Raw genomic sequence first — 13,598 nt, 5'->3', positions numbered from 1 at the left:
ACAAAATGAAGAAAACTGCCATGATATGGCTACACTGTGACACATCTATAACACAGCACTGTTATACCCTATTTATACCCTCCACACATCACGTGTCCTCCATGTTCCTTGCCTCAGCACAGGTCTTGACTCAGCAGATGCATCCAATCAGCAGGAGTCTTCAGAAGTGTCAAGAAACTGCAGCGCACCACTAAAGTTTTTTAGTGTGTTTCTCTCTATGGAGTCTCAACAAATGTAGCTCAACTATACAGTGTAAGTCAGACCAATACATGCATCCCATTAGCAAAGATTCCTTTAGCATGTGTCCTTTCACTTCCTTGCTTTAGCAGAACATCCTCCGTTCTGTGTCTTTTCATCGAAAAGTTCCTTTACGAGTGTGCCTTAGCTTTTTACACCTGTGTCCACTTTAGAAAACATGTTCACCCCATGAAAACAGCATTCCAACGGACTTTCCAAAGAACCCTTAAGTTTCCAACTCATAGCATCTAACTAAGATTCCTATAACATTTCAGAAAAGAACACTGAAGGATTATAAAGGCTGTCTGATATGAGGCTGTCTTCTATATATGACATTGAACTGTTGGTCCTCTAGCCTCAGCCTGGTGACATATACCTGTAATCCCAGCCACCATGCTCATCTGAACTACTGGATTACAGGTTACAGGTTATTGACCCAGAACACATGGTCAAGAGAATGAGTATTGGGATCTAGAGAAGCAACAGAGCCTCAATGAAGTCTAAAGCAGAAAGCTGATACAAGCATAAAGACAGACAGTGCAGCTGGTTAGATCTTAACTAAACCTCATCACTTGGCTGTTCCAAGTAATAGAGTCTGAGGACTGAGGATGCAGTAGCCAGTGTGGCCCATGACTCCTGTACCAGATTCCCTGCTGATTGGCGCGTATGTGTTGTCATGTCCTGTGTGTGTGTGTGTGTGTGTGTGTGTGTGTGTGTGTGTGTGTGTGTGTGTGTGTGTGTGTGTGTTTAATAGAATACACTAAGGGATTGCTCTTAGTCCTTGGACTAATATGTGTAATAAGTTATCTGTTTGGTTTATCTGTTACAGTTTCTATACCCCCATATGTCTAAATATTTATTTTTTAACTTGGCAACTTCTAGGTGATAATACTTTATCACTTATCAGTCTGTGCTGATGGTTTGAGCTGAATGCATGGTGGGTTTTTGGCTGCATAAGCAAAATGTGCAATCATTCTGCCTTAGTATTTGCACTCAAGATGCAGTTAATGGATATTTCATAAAATGCTACCAGGGCAAGCAAGCCTGAAAGCTGCTATTCTGTCCTGTGGAATGGCTTAGAGGAGGACTCATCCTGTGTCCTCAGTGACTCTCTTTCAGACCATTAAGGGACCAAATAGAACAAAAGGCCAGGAGAGAAAGTGAGTCTTTTTCTGGATTTGGACTTCCGTTGGCTTGTGTCTTGAGATGTTGGTAAATCAGCTCTTCCAATGGAACTGTATAACCAGCCTTCTGGACATCCATCTTGCAGACTGTGCACTGTGGGAGTAACCAACTTCTACAGTATGCACATAAAGATCTAAAGACGTTTCCTCTATTTCTGTTCCAAGCACCCTTTCTCTTATTCTCTTTCTCTTTCTCTTTCTCTTTCTCTCTCTCTCTCTCTCTCTCTCTCTCTCTCTCTCTCTCTCTCTCGCTCTCGCTCTCGCTCTCGCTCTCTTTCTTTCTTTCTCACATTATTTCTTCTTTTCCTACCAAATACCAAAAACTAATATTAGCAACTTGACCAAAGAGAAAGTTTGAATCAAACTATGCGTGTTCTGTGCTCCAGTCTACTTATAGTCTGTATACTAATAAACACACCAAAATCCTCTTGGAAGATAAAAATGCCTAAAGACATGTGATTTCATTTTAGGACTTCAATAACACCCATCAAGGAAATCTATTAGAAGTAGAAATGCTTGTTTTTATATGCATCACTTATCTGTAGTATTACGAGAAGTTAAAGGAGCAAATCAGAACCCCTAGAACTAGAGTTACAGACAAGTGTGAGCTCTGTGATATGGAAACTGAGAAGGCAGGTCCTCTGTGCAGCAAGAGCTCTAAACTGCTGGGTCACCTTACAGTAGTGGTTCTCTACCTCTGGGTCCTGACCTCTTTGGGCAGGGAGGTTAAATGACCCCTTTCATAGGGGCAGTATATCAGATATTCTGCATAGCAGATACTTGTATTACAATTCATAACATCAGCATTACACTTATGAAGTAGCAACGAAATTATCTTACAGTTGTGGTCAGCACAACATGAAGAATTTTATTGCAGGGTCGCAATGTTAGGAAGGTTAAGAACCACTGCCTTAGTGGTGTTATTTTAAGGAGTGGGAAACACATTAATGATTCATGTGCAGCAGTGTATAAACTAGTCTGTGCTTTAGAATTTGCCACCACATTAAATCTCCCTCGGATAATTAAGCATCATTGTTGACCTGATCGGGGGAAAACAGTTTACCAGTCAGTTTACCAGACTGAACATAGTGGGCATGTTAAATTCAACTAGGAAGATAAGTCTCTTGCATTTTATACATGAAAAATCGGCTTTGTTTCCACAAAAATGTACTGTATCATATTAAAATGCATTTTTTGGGTAAGCTGAAATTTTCATCGTGCTTTTTGTGTTTTCTTTCTTCTTTTCTTTCTTTCATTCTCTCTCTCTCTCCCTCCCTCCCTCTCTCTCTTTCATTCCTTGTGGCAGTAAATATTTCTACAATCTAATATAATAAAAATATAGAGCAATGCTCAATTCATAGCTATAAAGCAATAAAATGGATCCCTCTAGAGGACATTCTTATAATGATTCTTGTTAGAAAAGCTATTTTTTCTGCATTCTGATATCTAAACAAACTTAAAATACTTTAAACAAAGTGGCAGGTTTAAAACAAAGTGGCAGATTTCCATTGACTATTTGTTTATTGACTCATCAAAGATGACCCAAATATAAATATGATAAAGAAAACATCATACAACTTCATAGGACAAGAGATAAAATCATGGAAATAAAACAAAAACAAAAATGAAACAGTGATTATTATAATCTTTTAATAATGTTTAAATTGAGCTTTTCAGCTCATTCATTTCCTCAGATGAGAAATACCATGGCTGCATATCTAGGGAGCATGGCCATTGTTGCTGGGCAAGAGTCAGTATTCAAAGTATAACTTTCTCTTCTCATAGCTGGTGATTTCATCTATCAGCCAAATAGTTTCACACAGAAGCAGCAAATCAAGACTTCTTACTATGTACATCATAGTCAAAAAGAACTCTGACCACTAGAATTACTAGCTAAAAGGTCATTAACTTGGACACACAGGTATATTCTGTAAAATACGCTAATATCTCTTAAATAAAGATACCCATTCATCGCGGTTTTGACAAAACGGCTGTAGAATACTTATATTGACAGTTTTTGCTATAGAAAAAGTAGAAAGTGCTTGTACAATAAGAAGGAATGATCTGACCCAGAAATCAGGTGGAACTATGCCTTGTAAAATGTTAGGTCAGCCAAAAGCTTCAACAGGAAAACTGCCTTCACTGATGTATCTTCTATTATCTGGGAGATGTAGCCTTCGGGTGAACTTACCAATTAAAGTAAGTCATTCATGAAGCAGAATAGAGAGCTAGAGAAAGTTCAGGTGACACGCACAGGACATGATGGGTTTGGGAATAGAAAAGGATGGGTAGAGAGATAGAAAGGGGCTGGAAAAGGTTGAAATGCCCACCTCTGAGTGTTGCATCTGATCTGAGCATTTGCCCCGTATCAAAAAGCCTTGCACCAATGTCCTGCTTATAAATCAGCAAGGTGCACCTGCCATCACTCCTTCAAATCACTCTAAGCTAGCACATGAAACAGTGATCCCTTCAAAGTACTAAGAAGCTGAATCAAGATGAATAAACTTGTGTATAAAGTTGGTAAATCTCACAAAGGGAAACACACTCGACCTCGTCTTTCCTGCAACCCTACACTTAGCACCACACAAGCCCCTTGGTGAGCATTCCATAACTACTTACAGAACTGATGAAATTGCTAATAATGATGTAATGAAGCAGAGAATTTTGGGATTTATTTTCAGTACTGACGCATTGGCATAGTTAAGAGGACATAAGACAAACGATCAGGTCATTGTAAAAATCTCCGAAGAGCAAGTCGGGAGGAGGGTTATGATTGCTGTCTGTATTTGCTTCCCATGCTGTGAATTATGATTATGTATTGGTCTGTAGAAGCTCAAAAGAGTCAGCTAGACTTCTGGAAAGCATGCATAGCTGGTGGTGCTGGGTAACAGCCTGGCATTTGGTACCATTTCGATAGTGTTAAAAGAACTAAACTAGCTTATATTACATCTTTACCTATATAAGTGGTAAAGATGTACCATGCCTCTCTCAGACATCTGCCTTATCTTGGTCACTGGTTTTTGAAGTTTTCTGTTCCTATTTGTTGACAATGCTCATCCACAGAACATGCTGTTCTCTTTCACTGAGGGCACAATTATCATTAAACAGTCTTCCTCTCAGAATTGCTGATCATTTGGAAAGCCATCAGTGAAACATTTCATCTTGGTATTGAGGTGTACATCTTCAAAAGAATATGACATATACAAATGACCAAGCATGTATCACAGTCTGATGACTACCGTACTTAGGAGGCTGCAGCCAGCTTGGTTACAAACCAAGGCTATGTCAGAAAGAGAAAAAGATAGAAAGGTGTGTGCGTGCGTGCGTGCGTGCGTGCCTGCGTGCCTGTGTGTGTGTGCGTGCGTGCGTGCATGCGTGTGTGTGTGTGTGTGTCTGTTGAGAGAGAGAGAGAGAGAGAGAGAGAGAGAGAGAGAGAGAGTAGAGAGAAAAATGTAGAGATACAGAGTAGAGAGAGGGAGATAGATAGATAATACACCCTATGTAGACAGTCTCTCATTGAGAATCTCTTCCTAAGTGATTTTACATTGTATCGAGTTAACAATAAAAGCTAACAATCCCGACCTAACATCCCATGCAGCATCTTCTTACTGTACCATTTGAAAGAATAGCAAGATCTATTTAAAGGTATTTCTGAACATAAAAGTCTGTGAAATTTTAAATATAATAGGAAAAAAACCTCAATAGAATTCTGACACAATGGCATTTAAGCAGTCTTTCATAAAGAAGAATTAGAGACACAGACATAATAATAAAAACAATAATAATAATAATAATATGATGATGATGACAATGACGATGACATTGATGATGAAATGTGGAAGCCTAATTTTCAGTTAATAAATATTAGAAGGAAGGAGAATAGATATAAGATTTGAAATAAAATCAATACATAAACAACAACAACAATGAAATTTACAAACTGGAATCATTCTCCAGACAGATGACTTCTGAAATGCCACTTACAAAAGAATGACATAAGACTGCAAGATGATGACAATTTTTTCCATCAAAGATAACAGTAAAATTTCCCCTGAAATGACAGATCACATATTACAGAGAAGATTTGAAATGAGTCGTATGAACATTATCGACTGACACATTAGAAATTTTATGAGGACACAATACCTTCAAAGTCACAACAAAAAGCGCCTTCAATCCAGATTTTTGTACTTAAAAAGTTTATCAAGTAATAATGTAAAATTATAGTCCATCAATTTTTCAACTTCTTAAACACATTTTCTCTAAAAGTTTCTTTGTATATCAAGAAAAAAGCCATGAGGGACAGAGAGAGACAGCGAAAGTCAAAGAGAGAGAGAGACAGAGAAAGGCAGAGAGATACTCAAGAGCCAGAATATGCCAAAGTACATGATACAAAACAGCATTCAAAGGAAGTGGTAATCCAGGGAGAAGTTTGATGCCATTTCACAGCAGGCACACAAAAAATCCAAGAGTGTGACTGCAATCAGGCAAGAGTAGAAGGATTCAGATAGATATCTCAGAGCAACCAAGGCTACTGTTCATGTTCACAGGAGCCTGGCATTGTTGAGAGCAGCTCTCATCACACACAGAATTTTGGTTGCACCATGGAAAACTGCGAAAAGCATCAAGTCAATGAGTAGAATTAGGTGGTTATTAATGCTCAAAGACATAAAAAGAAAGAAAACATAATCACGATATAAACCAAGACTTACCTGTATATATTTACACATGGTTGTAATGTATACATTAAACCTTGACTTAAAAAGTTAGTGGTTAGATAGAGTGCAAGATGCAAGTGATGCCATGGGACGCATGACTTCATGTAGTATCCAAATAAGGGGAAGGTAACAAGGGATGGCATTAATGACAGATGCTGAAGTAACAGAGGCTGAGACATAAATAGCAGAACCAAGTGAACAATCTTAAAGTATGTTCCCTTAAAATAGAATCATGAAATGAAAATGCTAGATAAGAAATTACTGTGGTTTGTTGAAAATTTTCCACATTCTATAATTTATACAGATTTTTCCGTCACATCAATCTAAATAACTGAGGGATATTGGTTTCTATTCCTGCACAAAACATCATGACCATGAGGCAAGTTGTAGAAGAAAGGATTTATTCAGCTTACTTCCACATTGCTGATCATCACCAAAGGAAGTCAGGACTGGAACTCACACAAGGCAGGAACTTGAAGGCAGGAGCTGATGCAGAGGCCATGGAGGAGTGCTGCTTACTGGCTTGCTTCCCCTATCTTCCTCAGCTTGCTTTCTTATAGAATCCAGAACTACCAGCCCAGGGATGGCACTGCCTACAATGGGCAGGCCCCCTCTTCCTTGATCACTAATTGAGAAAATGCCTTACAGTTGCAGCTCATGGAGGCATTTCCTCAATGGAGGCACCTTTCCCTGTGATAACTCCAGCTTGTATCAAGTTGACACACAAAATCAGCCAGTACAGAAATTCAGAGGTAAATCTGAGAAACCTGCTATTGTACTTACTAAAATGGATGCTGTTCTGACATTGACAACGTCATTTTACAGGATCATTTTATTAGTAAGTTAAACCCTTTTGAGTAAGAAATAAAGAGCCTAGAAAGAAAAGGAACAATGGGACAGTAGTTTATTATAATTGAGTTGCAGAGAAGTAGGATGACACTAGACAGGATACACGTGCTCAGAGACTTTGATTTACAATTTTTAAATAAAAAAATTTATATTTTCCAGTAGGTATAGAAATGGAACTGACTTTATGAAACATCAGTTGCTTTGTTTATTTGTCTGTTTGTTTAACCTTCATGGATGTTGAAAACCTCACCATTACACTGAAAATGTTGTCACATTCATACCCTCGACCTCCCCCTTTAGCACTGGGGCACTGTGAGGGAGTATTTGGTTGAACCACCAGACCCACATTCCAAAACTGTTTCTCTGTAACGCTAATCCGCAGAACCAATGCCAGCATCCCTTTTCAAACATCATGTCTTACAAAGTAAACTGATCAAAAACAGCATTCCTTCCCTACAACATAGATTCCATAAAAAAAAGAAAAGAAAGAAAAATGCATTTCTCACACGTGTGTCTAATGCAGGTAAGGAGCTCAGCCCTCCTCTGCAAAACCAGACCTGTCCAACTACATGATGATCTCACTGAGGGCATGGTTTGCTGTTTACTTATTAGACAATTAATTGAGCACTAGAATGACTCTCACTCAGTACCATTTTTGCTCTTTCTCTACACTTGGCACTACCTCGATTCATGTAAGAATGCAATATTTTGATATATTCTGAAAAAAAATCTAATTTTTAGGTTGACCAGGGAAGTTCCTGGATTTTTGAGTTTCAGTGACTTATGTTGCTATTTGACAAACTTTCAACATAAACAATATTCCAAAGAGTAAAAATGGATGGATCAGTGGCTCAATGAAATTCAATTTCAGCATGTACAGTTCTTCCTGCTGGCACCTTTACGACTGCTTGCATAAAAACATCCTGCCAGATTTACTCGCTGTGGCCATGCAATTTATTTACCTACAATGTAATAGATTATATGTATAATGCCATTTGAGCCGTAGCATTTGTTACTGTGTCTCTTCACGCTTAAGATTTATTAGGTCTTAAACCATTGCCCATTTCAGTTATTTAAGGTTATACTATAGCACTTGGAGAAAACAAAAATACAGATCTAGTATGTACAGAAGTTAACCCACAGATGACCTGAAATGTGTCAGCAAAAATGAGCTGCGTCTCTTTGACTGAAATAGAGTCTCATGATCCAATAGCTGATACATACTGTGGGGATGCATTATAAGTCTGAGACTTAGTGTCTATAAAAGGATGTCTCTGGAGAGAATGAAGAATTTTTTTTTACTTCAGCTCTGTGAGAATATCATAGAGGACTGTAATTCTGAAAAAGGCATTGTCAACTATAAAGTCCCAGAAGCACCCCCAGGTGGAGATCAGCAGGAAGAGTGATCAGGAGAAATCTTGAGATCAATGGCACTGAAAGAAAGAACAGTGTGGCAGTGCATATCTATAATCGCAGCACTCAGGAGGCTGACACCAGGCTCAACTATGCAGTGAGATTCCATTCAAATAAGTAAAATGAATGAATGAGTCACTAACCCCACCAGAGAGGCTGAAGAGTGGATTGGTAGAACAGAAAGAGCTGTGTTCTCCATGCCGGTCTCCATAGCATGGTTCACCAGCCATGTAAGGAGTTCTCAAAATGAAAGACCCCATGATCTGTGCACACCCATGTGTGCTCATGTGCAAGTCTATTCTGTTCTTTCCCACTGCTCATTTCCCAAAGCTCCACACACCCATTTCCCTTAACTTTGAGTCTTCACGACACTGTTTTGATATCTTTCGCCTTCCACAGAGATTAGACATATAAGAACTGTCATCTCTCCTTTACTCTAGCTGACCAATGATGTTGACCATCAAAGCAGGTGCCTGGGGCTGTTTCTCTTTCATATCCTCCAGAAAAATTCTAAACAGTGAAATAATTGCCATTTAGTGCCCACTCTATATAGACTATCCTGGGAATTGGACATACGCACCTAATTCCTTAACTCACATTAGTTCAAGGAATAAACACTTAGTTTGTGGTAACCCAGTTCCTGCTTAGCATACTCCCAATTTTTTCCTCATAAGCTCACATTATTTTTAAGATTTTTTAGATTTTTAAATTTTAAGTGTGTGTGTGTGTGTGTGTGTGTGTGTGTGTGCATGTAAATTTTGTAAATTTTACCACGGTCGTGACAGTCTCAGGCAGCAGCTATGTTTGCTTTGCCATCACAACAAACACTTAGCTTTTAAACAGCTCCTGCTCTAATGATATCTGTTCAGAGAAGTAAAATTTTTTTTTCTTAAAGCAAATATAGTTAATTAGCTGTCACATTCAAATGGGTCCAAAATTCACAAACAGTAACATAAGCACCTCAAGGCATCAGGACATTGAAGGAGACAATAAAGTAGGTGCACCATTAGTAATAGTACTGAAGGTTGCTGTTTAGCAACACTGGGTTCTGTGACCCAGAGAAGGTGACAGCAGTACTCTGAATCTACTTCAGGGTATGCACAACTCCCATTTATAATCTTTCATAAGAATAAAATTGGAAACACACACATATACGTATATATATATATATGTATCTCTCTCTCTCTCTCTCTCTCTATATATATATATATATATATATATATATATATATATATATATATGCGCAAAAACTGGCAGTGCACTACAGCAGAAGTGGCAAGGCCAATCAGGGAACCTGTCTAATTGCTGAATCCTTCTGGGAATGCAGTGCCTCCTGTAGGACATAAAAGTTCCATCAGATGCTCGAGCTTTCCCACCCGACAGCTGATGTAACTAACACCAAAGCCCAGCAGTTAATTTAACTTTTAGGACCTCAGGAAACTAGTAGGTAGAGGGGCAGATGAATAATATAGCCATGTCATGAGGTTTGAGGCACAGTGCGGAGAGGACCAGGCTTGAGGCGAAGGGAATGTACAGCCACTGAAGGAGCAGAACCTGGGCACTGTCGATGATGATAAAGGTAATGGGAAATGTACATAACAACCCAGTAGCCTGTTTCTGCCTTTAATAAGAAGCTCGCTCCTCTCCAGAGGTCAGGCAATGACAAGGTGTGTACTGAGCAAAACCAAGGTTCAGAATTGGACAAAGATACCTTGTGAATTTACTGTGCCCTCTCTTGCCAAGGGTGGGCTATGGCCTTGGATATAAAAAGTCAGTAGCAGAAGATGCTCAGCGTGCTAGCTCTGGCACTCTCTTGCTGATCACCATGAAACCATGTGCTTGAAATAGACTTCTTTTTACAGGCCTCCCATACTCAGCAAGTTTAGCAAGTTTTCTTCTCCATCCCTCATTCTAGGCATTGGATACGGAGCTATTTACAAATGGAGTTTTGCTTTGGTTTGACTTGATTTTGACTGTGCCCTCATTATTTCCTCTTGAATTAAAGTGTTTAACTCTTTCCCCTCCATTTCATCAGTGCACACAATAGGAAAACATTGGATTTTAAGAGATGGATATTTTAAAGAGACTGAACTATTAATTGTTTAAATGTTTAAATACTGTCAGATGTTAACATTTTTAAATGTTTACAGTGTAATGTTGAGATCAATGTGTGATCTTTGGGATGAAAGAGAAAACAAAGTTCATGACATGTTTGAGTGTTAAGTTAACAAAGGGTCAACGTGCTGGTTAACTTTATGACAACTTGACACAAGCTAGAACGATATGAGAGACCTGAATCTCACTTGAGAAAATGCCTTCATAACACAGGTTGCGGGCAAGCTTATGGAGCACTTTCTTAACTATTCATGTGAAGCCAGCTCACTCCATTGTGAATGGGGCTCCTCTAGGCTGGTGTTCCCAACTTCTTCAAGGAAGTAGACTGAGAATGCCATGGAAGGCAAACTGGCAAACTTCTCCACAGCCTCTCCATCAATCCCTGCCTTCAGGTTCCTGCCTTGTTTGAGTTCCTGCCCTGACTTCCTTTAGTGACAGACTATGATATGCAAGCACAAACCTCTCCTTCCAAACTTGCTCTTGCTCGCAGTGTTTCATCATAACAATGCGAGCTCTAGCTAAGACACTGATTTAGCATGAATGAAGCCTTTATGTTCTGCTCATTTGCGCTCTCTTGATCTGAGAAGCAGGAGTGTCAGGGTCAGGTGTTAGCCACCTTAGCGAGTGGCTTGAAGGAGGGAAAATCTAATGTCCTCCTCTGCTGTGCAATGTCAATGTTGAGATGAAACTGCAGCCATATGTTCAGGCTGTGAAAGGGAACACACAAAAGTTGTGGCTTGCAGCCTTATAAGCACACTCTGCCTCCCTTCCAGAGTATAATCCAGACATGTTTAAGTGCATAGAAGGAGCTCGGTCTCAAACCGTGCTTCAGCAGCCTCTCCAAAGCTAAGCAAATATTGTTGCATATATTTCAGTGTAACAGCTTCCCTACCCCAAGTCATATACAGACACATCTTCGATCTCTTGTACATGTGGCTTGACTGATAAGACATCTGCTGTGTGTGTGTGTGACTTCCACTTGAGACTTGTTATGACTTGGAGAATAGGGGTAGTCTATATCCTAGACTTTGGGCATGTCATGTGTGGATTTCTGAGATAAGTGTGATGAACCATGTACTCTTTCCTCAAACCAAACTTTCCATATGACACAGACCAAGCTGCAAAAGGACATCTGTTACACACCAGTTCCTATTACCTCGCTTCCCTTTTTTTATAATGTACACCCCCATCCCTCTTTTTTTCCCCTCCTCTTTTGCTGTTCAGATCTATGGCTTATGGTAATAATTTCTCCAGCCTCAAAACGGACATCTTAAAAGCATTTGATACATGCAAATGTTTCTGTCTCACCAGGGAAATTGAAACGGCCACACGTGAAGACTTTAATACCAGCAGGGGGTGCTACAACCATGTCTCCCGAACTTGGAACTTTTAAGTCTCCACAAACTGAATGTCCTTTCCAACTCAAAGTACGGAGTCTATTCACAGAGAATAAGAAAATCTGAACTGCCTTGGTAATTGTGTATCTCAGTAGGAAGATAGTAAGCTTGCGGTTGAGGATGAACCTTCGCAAAGTTGAGCTACGTCAAACCATTAAAACTGGCGTTATTGCTCACTATACACTCTTGCCGGTGAAGATTATTTGAATATCCAGTTCTTCGGCGAGCACATTGTTTGAGGTTCATTTTCTTATATGGAGAAGCCATGTGCGGTTTCCCAGAGCTGCAGTTGTGGCAGTCGGCAGGCGAGTGGCAATCCATAAACTTTATCCATACTTCTATAATGGCCTGGATCTAGGTTTTGCTAAGTCTATAGCGACACCCCTAAAACACTGTAGATATTTACTGCACTTGTGGTAGCAGCATGCTTCTTCACTAAAACTATTTAAAGACAAGTATCATGAGAGACGGCTGATTCTGAAGCGAAATGATTTAGATTCCATGCCACAGATACCAGACATGCCAGTCATATGCGTGGAAGGCATGGGTATGTGGCTGAAGCCCATGGAGCATGACGATTGAGAGCACGCCTGGAGCTATGCTGAAATACCAGCTTTGCCACCAGTTATCGTGTGAACTTTACTGCTCACTCTTACTGTAATTCTGGTGGCTGTCACAATCCCACAGGGAACGCTGTGGAAGTAGAAATGTTGAACTCTTCTTTTTATGAGATGCCTATGCACAATCATTTGAAAACTCTTGATTTTAACAGTAACACAGCCGTCCTAATCTGCAAAGCTAAAGACATTAAGAATACCCATGGATGGTGTGATAGTTAAAAGACTGCATCCTTCTTAACCCAATGCCTAGCATCATGAGCTCAAAAATGTTAGATACGAATTAGTTCTTAATGCATTCAGTGGATTTGTTTTTTAAATTATAAAATCTCCCTGTGCTGGAAGCTTAGAAACTTGCCTGCCTTTTTTGACCCGCGGGAAAGTAAAGGTAATGTTTGCATTCCCCAAATACTGGGTTTTCTGATTTATGTGAGAATAAAGGTTTGACTTAACAACAGTAATTTTGTTTGGTTTTTAGTGGAGTCATCTCTAAAGCTATCATAACAATAAAGTCTTTGTAGTTTAATGTGGCTTGGGAGACTACTTTGAAATGAGTTATGGATAAATAATGAAAACAAGATTATATATTATATAGTTTCATAATTCAGAGAAATTGTAGTTTTGCTCTATTAAAAGTAGTATGTTCTTGCCCATTAAATATATTAAAATTTTTCTTCTTATTTCCATCTTTTTTATAACTATGTTTGAGTTGAAGTCTAATTTCATAAGATAGATGTTTAAGAAATAAAATTTTTTTATTTTACAGTTAACCAATTAAAAAAGATGTAAAGTTTCACTTCATCTCTGCCCTCGTCAGTTTGCTTTAGAGCAGTGGTTCTCAACTGTCCTAATGCTGTAACCATTTAACACCGTTCCTCATGTTGTGGGGACCCCAACCATAAAATTATTTTGGTGAAACTTCATGAATCTTTACATCATGATGTAAATCATGATGTAATTATCTGACATGCATGATAGGTTGGTATGTGACCTCCAAAGAGTTACAACCCACATGCTGAGGTCCACTGCTTTAGGACATAGTCCATGTGAAGGCTATCATTTTTATAG

At 39.1% G+C, this 13,598-nt stretch overlaps 1 long non-coding RNA gene across 1 annotated transcript in view; it reads left to right on the top strand.

The window, feature by feature from the left end:
- LOC108351767 (uncharacterized) overlaps positions 1 to 12,254 on the top strand; it is a 43,789-nt gene extending 31,535 nt beyond the window's left edge. Inside the window, exon 2 of the long non-coding RNA XR_005488377.2 lies at positions 11,828 to 12,254. This is a non-coding gene — a long non-coding RNA (uncharacterized LOC108351767). The remainder of the gene's footprint in view (positions 1 to 11,827) is intronic.
- The last annotated feature ends 1,344 nt before the right edge of the window (positions 12,255 to 13,598 follow it).

The sequence above is a fragment of the Rattus norvegicus genome, chromosome 8 (genome assembly GCF_036323735.1).
Source record: "Rattus norvegicus strain BN/NHsdMcwi chromosome 8, GRCr8, whole genome shotgun sequence".
Taxonomy (NCBI): Eukaryota; Metazoa; Chordata; class Mammalia; order Rodentia; family Muridae; genus Rattus; species Rattus norvegicus.
The sequence above is the reverse complement of the archived record's forward strand: the minus strand, read 5'-3'. Positions and strand labels throughout refer to the sequence as shown.